This window comes from Entelurus aequoreus, linkage group LG18, assembly GCF_033978785.1.
Source record: "Entelurus aequoreus isolate RoL-2023_Sb linkage group LG18, RoL_Eaeq_v1.1, whole genome shotgun sequence".
NCBI lineage: Eukaryota > Metazoa > Chordata > Actinopteri > Syngnathiformes > Syngnathidae > Entelurus > Entelurus aequoreus.
In genome coordinates this window covers 43,391,700-43,400,368 of record NC_084748.1, presented here as the reverse complement: position 1 = coordinate 43,400,368, position 8,669 = coordinate 43,391,700, and positions in this window count along the sequence as shown.

Below are 8,669 nucleotides of genomic sequence, written 5' to 3'. Positions count from 1 at the left end.
TTATACAGCATTATTCACATGTGAATAACATAAATACAGTCTATTACACAGTATTATTCACATGCAAATAATATAAATACAGTCTATTATACAGCATTATTCACATGTGAATAATATAAATACAATCTATTATAAAGCATTATTCGCATGTGAATAACATAAATTAAGTCTGTTGTACAGCATTATTCACATGTGAATAATATAAATACAGACTATTGGGGCGGTATAGCTCGGTTGGTAGAGTGGCCATGCCAGCAACTTAAGGGTTGCAGGTTCGATCCCCACATCCGCCATCTTAGTTACTGCCGTTGTGTCCTTGGGCAAGACACTTTACCCACCTGCTCCCAGTGCCACCCACACTGGTTTAAATGTAACTTAGATATTGGCTTTCACTATGTAAAGCGCTTTGAGTCACTAGAGAAAAGCGCTACATAAATATAATTCACTTCACACTTCACTTCACTTCACTATTATACAGCATTATTCACATGTGAACAATATAAATACAGTCTATTATACAGCATTATTCACACGTGAATTATGTAAATACAGTCTATTATTCAGCATTATTCACATGCGAATTATGTAAATACAGTCTATTATACAGCATTATTCACATGTGAATAACATAAATACAGTCTATTATACAGCATTATTCACATGTGAATAACATAAATACAGTCTATTATACAGCATTATTCACATGTGAATAATGTAAAATACAGTCTATTATACAACATTATTCACATGTGAATAATATAAATACATTATAAACATATACATTAATAAAGGCAAAGATAATTTTTGACCACATGATTGTCACGCAATTTACTTTAATTTACGTGAATTAAATGTAAAATGAGTTGTTTGCTTGTTGCAAAATAAACCTACTTTTCTGTCTTTTTTTCCAACTTAAATAAAAAAATAAAAAAAATACATACAGTATATTGAACTACTCAAAAGGTGTGTTGGCCCATTTCAGGGAACTTTATTGACTTATTGACAAGGTTCCTAAGTCAACGATTGAGTCCTTTGAGTAACAGGGCTGAAAGTAACAGGAGGGGTTTTCAAAAATTGAATGAGCAAATACATCAAACATAGCAGGGCATATATTATTAGCATGTTGACACTTGGCACATAACAATGTAACAACAACAATTTGCATTCAGAAATTAAACAAATAGCTTTGAAAAAATAAATAAATCATTATTTAGGTCACAGAACTGTGTTGTGTCACCATTAAAATGTCACTGAATATACAGAAAAATACATGAATTATTTTACTTTTAGTCCCCCCATTGTCTGAATAGGATTGAATAAAAAGCTGTGAATTAATATTATAATTGTCTCGATAAAAAAAAAAATTGAACTTCAAGTGTAGTGGCAAAATGAATAATGTAAATATATTTTAAAAATGCAATAGAGTGTAATTTTAGTAAGGGTGGACAGACTTTTTTTTTTAGTTGTCATGGTAGTTAAAATAATCTTTTAAATAGTTTGTTATTGAATATGTGGTCAAGTCAATTTAAAGGAAACTTTGCTTAATTCACCAAAAATGCATTTATTCAACAATTCTTATTGTACTGGATGATGCCTGATGGGATGCTTAGTGGCCGTCAACCATGCATTTCTATTTTCCAATCAACAACAACGTGGGTTTATTCACCAACAATTGAATTTGGCGACACACAAAAACATAAAATCCACGAACCTAACAATGTCTTTGTGATTACTTAGATAATAGAGTCAGACTTATTTTTATTGTCATTCAAATTTGAACTTTACAGTACAATAGATAAACAGTCGTGGTCAAAAGTTTACATACACTTGATGTCATGGCTGTCTTGAGTTTCCATTAATTTCTTCAACTCTTATTACTATTGACTATTCCTCTTGACAAAATTGGTGCAGTTCAGCTAAATTTGTTGGTTTTCTGACATGGACTTGTTTCTTCAGCATTGTCCACACGTTTAAGTCAGGACTTTGGGAAGGCCATTCTAAAAACCTTCATTCTAGCCTGATTTAGCCATTCCTTTACCACTTTTGACGTGTGTTTGAGGTCATTGTCCTGTTGGAACACCCAACTGTGCCCCAGACCAATTTTTGTTTCATCTGACCACAGAACTTTCCTCCAGAAGGTCTTATCTTTTGTCCATGTGATGTCAGATGAAACAATTCATTCCAGTAGTTACATTAGGATAGGATAGGATAGGACTTTATTGTCATTGCACAAGTACAACGAAACTATGTTTTCAGCGCAAATCCGTTCACGATTAGACAAACAAACAGTGTACAGGGTTACAGAACAGGAACGCTGATGGGTCGGCACTGGGTGCCCCGTAAAAGATAAGAAAAAGGTAAAACGCTGGGGAAGAAGATGAGTAAAAAAAATACAATCTAGACTGTGCTCCTAAGGAGGCCTAGTCTGGAGTGGGAAAAAACCTCCATGCCATGCACACATAAACATGTTACATTTAATCACGACTCGCAACAGAGGGGCGGGGAGTTGGGGCCCTGGAGGTCGACTGCTGCTATGAAGCGCTGCCAGCCGTCCATCACCCCGAGGGGAAACAAGCGGTGGTGAAGGCGTGGGGGGGGGGGGGGGTGTCGATGTAACGTTCATAGGCTGGGGCCGTTCTGCTTGCAAGCAAAAGTTCGATTCCAGGTGTCAATCGGTGTATGCATTAAAAAAAAGAATACAATCTTTCTAGTTAATAGAGTGGAACTGACATTTTCCCATTGTGTCCATGTCTTGCCTTGTTCCACAAGATTGTAAGCGCTCTTCTTCTAACATGAAGCCCATCGCTGACGGCATGTCCCACGTGATACCCAATCACGTTCTGAGGGTGGGTCAAACGATATGTCTGAACCCGGAGCAGGAGACCATCACCCAGTGTTCCAGCCCGGGCAAGCCGGGCAGTCACCGCAACGACTTGGGCCTCGACATTTCCCTGGACAATCTCAACCAGCTCATGCGGGAACTGGATCCGGACTTTGACCCGATCCAGGTCAACAGAAACCACACCTGCATCAGACCAGCTTCAGGTACAGTAGGACTGCGTGCACACCAAAAACACGGTAGGGGGCCCTGCGTTCCCCACCTTTATTGTTAGTGTCCTAGCATGCTAACAATAAAGTGCTAACATTTTTCAAATTGTACACTGTTTTCTCTAATTCCGCAGCGATACACCTCACAGTCATATAACTTAGGTATGTGCAACAAGCTATCTGTTAGCATTTTAACGTTAGCACGCTAGCATGTTACTGTTAGCATGCTAACTTTTTGAGCTACTTTTGCTACCGTTTCACCCAGAACGATATAACTCGATATGTTAGCATGCTAACATTAAAGTGCTAACTTTTTTTTTGCTAAATAAAAAAAAAATTCTCTAATTCCCCAGCCATACACCTTAAAATCATATAACTTGGTATGTGACACTTGTTAACTGTTAGCATGTTAACATTAGCATGCTAGCATGTTAACGTTACCATGCTAGCATTTTACTATTAGCGTGCTAACGTTTTGAGCTACCGTTTCACCCAGAGTGATATAACTCGGTATGTTAGCATGCTAACATTAAAGTGCTAACTTTTTTTTGTGCTAAATGTTATATTTTTTCTCTAATTCCCCAGCCATACACCTTAAAGTCATAAAACTTGGTATGTGACACTTGTTAACTGTTAGCATGTTAGCGTTAGCATGCTAGCATGTTAACATTAGCATGATAGCATGTTAACGTTATCATGCTAGCATGTTACTATTCGCATGCTAACCTTTTGAGCTACTTTTGCTATCGTTTCACCCAGAGTGATATAACTCGATATGTTAGCATGCTAACATTAAAGTGCTAACTTTTTTTTTTTTGCTAAATTAAACAAATGTTCTCTAATTCCCCAGCCATACACCTTAAAATCATATAACTTGGTATGTGACACTTGTTAACTGTTAGCATGTTAACGTTAGCATGTTAGCATGTTAACGTTAGCGTGATAGCATGTTAACGTTATCATGCTAGCATGTTACTATTCGCATGCTAACTTTTTGAGCTACTTTTGCTACCGTTTCACCCAGAGTGATATAACTTGGTATGTGACACTTGTAAACTGTTAGCATGCAAACGATAGCAACTTAAGCTTGCTAACTTTTTCATCCATTTTTACACTTTTTTTTCTACTTCCGCAGACATACACCGTTGAGTCGTATAACTTGGTATATGAAACATGCTGACTGTTATCATGCTATCCTTAGCACACATGCTATGTGTTAGCATTTTAATGTAAACATGCTACTGATTTAGGCTAGCTCTGTGTCAATTAAAACTAACGCATTCAGACACTCGGCACCATCTAATAAGTACGGCGGCTTCCGGCGACCCCCAGGCAGAGGTCCAGGGCACAGATAGCAGGCCCATCAAAATTTCCGCGGGAATTTTCTAGTTTCTCTTAAGTATCCTTTTTGAAAATGGCCTTGCAAATATATATCTGCCGCCTTATCAACATTTCGCTCTCCTTCTTTGTGAGTTTTCTGGGGCTTTCTATGGCTCGTATGGCCACTTCCTGTTTTCGTAACTTGTGATTGGATACTCACTTGGGAGTCCCAAGTGAGTATCCAATCACAGCGTAAGGCCAGCTAGAAGGCCTTACTGACAACAACTCGTGATCTTATTGGCTAGGGCAATTGTCTATCAACCGTATAAACCGGTGGTCAGCAACCCGCGGCTTTCGAGCCGCACGTGGCTCTTTAGTGCCGCCCTGGTGGCTCCCTGGAGCATTTTTTAAAAAAGGATTGAAAATGGAAAAAGATGGGGGGAAAAATATTTTTTGTGTTTTAGTATGTTTTTTGTTTGAGAACAAACATGACATTAACCTTAAAAATTGTTAGAAAGCCCGCTGTGTAATATGTTTGTGTGTATGCTTCACTGATGAGAGTATTTGGCGAACGTCGTTTTGTCCTACTAATTTCGGCCGTTCTTGAACTCACCATAGTGTGGAATGTGACGCAACAGCTTGTTGACATGTAAAATCTTCCACTCCTCCTTTGTCTCATTTTGTCCACCAAAAGTTTTGTGCTGTGCGTGAATGCGCAAAGGTGCGCTTTGTTGATGTTATTGACTTGTTGGAGTGCTAATCAGGCATATTTGGTCAGTGCATAGCTAATCAATGCTAACATGCTATTTAGGCTAGCTATATGTACATCATTATGCCTCATTTGTAGGTATAGTTGAGCTCATTTGATATCCTTTACTTGTATCCTCTTTGTATATAATTTAGTTTTGCATGTCTCATGACACATTATCTGTATGTAATATTGGCTGCATTTCTGTGCCATGTTGTTCCAGACCACAGCAAACATTACCTAGCTTGCCAAAGATTGTAATAAATCTATTAAAAGAAGACAGCCTACCGACACACACATCTATACCTTTGGTCATTAAAAGCCAGTAATTTCCAGGAGTTATCACACCTTCTGAGTAGCCTCTGATTTACTAATCGCTTCTAATGTTGTAAAAATGTGTAGAATAAATATTACATTTCAACATTTCCGTCAACGACGATTTGCTTCAGCCTGCGACACATAGTCATTTTGATAGTAGGCTATTATAGCTAATTGTGGAGGTTGCCCCCCTGTGGGTTCTTCTGACACAAAGATCCTCCGTGAGCCCGGTAGTCTGAGGTAACAAGTAGTCTGGTTTTGCTTCCCAGCAAAACGTCTCTCGCTCTCATGTCTCGGCTCACCAGCAACTCCCAACCACGTCTCTCGCTCCGGCTGCTGCTAATAAGGGCGACGAGGTGATTAGATAACACTACTCACTAGCCGCTGTCTTCGAGGCCAATCCTTGCACACCCCCGCTCTGCGGCAGGCCCGCAGGCCACGCCCCCCTCCACACTAATATAGACACTTACTTCATGTGTTGCTTTCATTATAAAAATTATACACGGCTTTTCATTTTTTGCGGCTCCACACAGATTTGTTTTTTGTAATTTTGGTACAATATGGCTCTTTCAACAATTTTGGGTTGCCGACCCCTGGGTTAAACTAAGGACGAGTAAATGGTGCACCATGTAAAGTTGTCTTTATTACATGATCTATTCATATACGGTACATATCTACCAAATCTGCTATATTATTAATTTAAGTTGTGCACTTAGTTCTTACTATACTTACTGGCACCAAATTTTTTTCCTTTTTAGTAGCAATGAACTTTATTGTAAGGGTAATTGCTGCACTTTAGTGACTCTGGGACTTCTGCCCAGACCATGAACCACACCCTTAACATCTGAGGCTACATCAAATATGTTGCATTCACTTTGCCTTTGCTTTGAATGAAGATGGAACAATCAGACCTTTTTGTGCATTTCTGTGGACACAATCTTGAGGGAAGCAAACACCTTTCAATAGAAAATGTGCACAACTGCCCGAAACGTGCAAACGCAGTGAACTCTAATGTGCTGAACACAGGATTGCACAGTACAATGCAAAACAGTACCAACCGGCTAAAACATGCAGATTGCGCCGTCGCCCTTATATGGACATTGCTCACGTTATGCAGCTTTGCCTAACTTTGTATAACTTTGACGACAACGGTTTTTACTTTACTGCGTGCATAAACAGAGTTCTTAGTTTCCATCAACACTAGAGATGCAGGCAGAACCGGATGGGAACGAAAACAAGTTGGAACCACTTTCAAGGATGTTGAAAAAGTGCACCGTTTTTTTTTTTTGTTATGATCGATCCAATTAGGACGGATTACCCCTGTGATGTGCAGGCAGGGACCTGCATGATAACATTTCAGGAGTTGTTTTGTGCGTGTGTACACAGGCCAAACCCTTTTTGGGAGTATAAAATGAAAGCATGAAGTAAAACAGCTTTTTTTCCTGCATGCTTGTTTCTTTACTGTGCTAAAAAAGGGGTGTATGAACATCAAAAAATAACAGTTTTAAGGTCGGGGTTGAGTTTGTTTTTGGTACAGTAAAGGAATAAAATACAGAACATAAAACAAAATAAATTGTGTTTAATGATTTTTAAATGAAAGATAAAATTCTGCAATCTGCAAACTGATACATTTTGCTTCACTAATGAGAGTATTTGGCGAATGTGGTTTTGTCCTACTAATTACTAAAAGCCTTTTTTTTTTTTTTTTAGATATATACATACTAGTTTTAGCTATTTGGCTGTTCTAGTTTTTATTTTTATTTATTTTTTTATTATCTTTTTATTTTTATTTTAATTTTAATTTTTTAAATTTTGTATTTTTTTTAATACACTATAGCACTTCGAGGTTGTTTACTCAAAGTAAAGTGCTTTTTACAAATAAAATCTATTATTATTATTATTATTAATTTTGGCGGTTCTTGAACTCACCACAATTTTTGTGCTGTGCATAAATGCACAAATGAGCACTTATGTTTTATTTATTTATTTATTTTTTATTTATTTATTTATTTCTCATTTCAATGAATTTTCTTTTCTTTTCTTCTATTTTTCTTTTCATTTTTTTTTATTGACATCCAGCATCCGACATTCCTATCACTACATCATATTCACATACATCATACATCCGTTGTCTGCCCTAAATGTCAAAATATTTTTTGTTTATATCCCAACCATACCACCCCCCCAAACAAAGAGAAAGAAACAGCAAAAAAAACAAAGTAGTATCTACAAATACATCAATTAAATAAACAAAAAATAAATAATACATTAATAATAATAATCAGAAATAAAATAAAAGAATATAAACAGATATAAGGTGCGCTTTGATGATGTTATTGACTTGTTGGAGTGGAGAATCAGGCATATTTGGTCAGTGCATGACTGCAAGCTAATCAATGCTAACATGCTATTTAGGCTAGCTGTATGTACATATTGCATCATTATGCCTCATTTGTAGGTATATTTGAGTTAATTTAATATCCTTTACTTTTATCCTCTTTGTATATAATTTATATTTGCATGTCTAATGAAGCGTTATCTGTATGTAATATTGGCTGCATTTCAGATAGTTGTTTGTGTGCCATGTTGTTCCAGACCACAGCAAACATTACCTAGCTTGCCATAGATTGTAATAAATCTATTAGAAGAAGACAGCCTGCCGTTTCCTTTAAGCTGAACACACACATCTATACCTTTATACATTTTGTGCATTTAAGATGCTAAAAGTAATCCAATATTTGTCAACATATTGTGTTATAAACTATATAAATTGTGTTATAGTTCACCGTGTAATAAGGGTAATATCCAATAATATATAGTACGGGCCAAAAGTTTGGACACACCTTCTCATTCCAATTTGTTTTCTTTATTTTCATGACTATTTACATTGTAGATTGTCACTGAAGGCATCAAAACTATGGCACCCGTGCAGTGAAAACCCTTTCAGGTGACTGCCTCTTGAAGCTCATCGAGAGAATGCCAAGAGTGTGCAAAACCTAAATCAGCGCAAAGGGTGGCAATTTTGAAGAAACGAGAATATAAAACATGTTTTCAGTTATTTATATTCTTATATATATATATATATATATATATATATATATATATATATATATATATATATATATATATATATATATATATATATATATATATATATATATATATATATATAATATTTCACCATTTTTTGTTAAGTACATAACTCCACATGTGTTCATTCATAGTGTTGATGCCT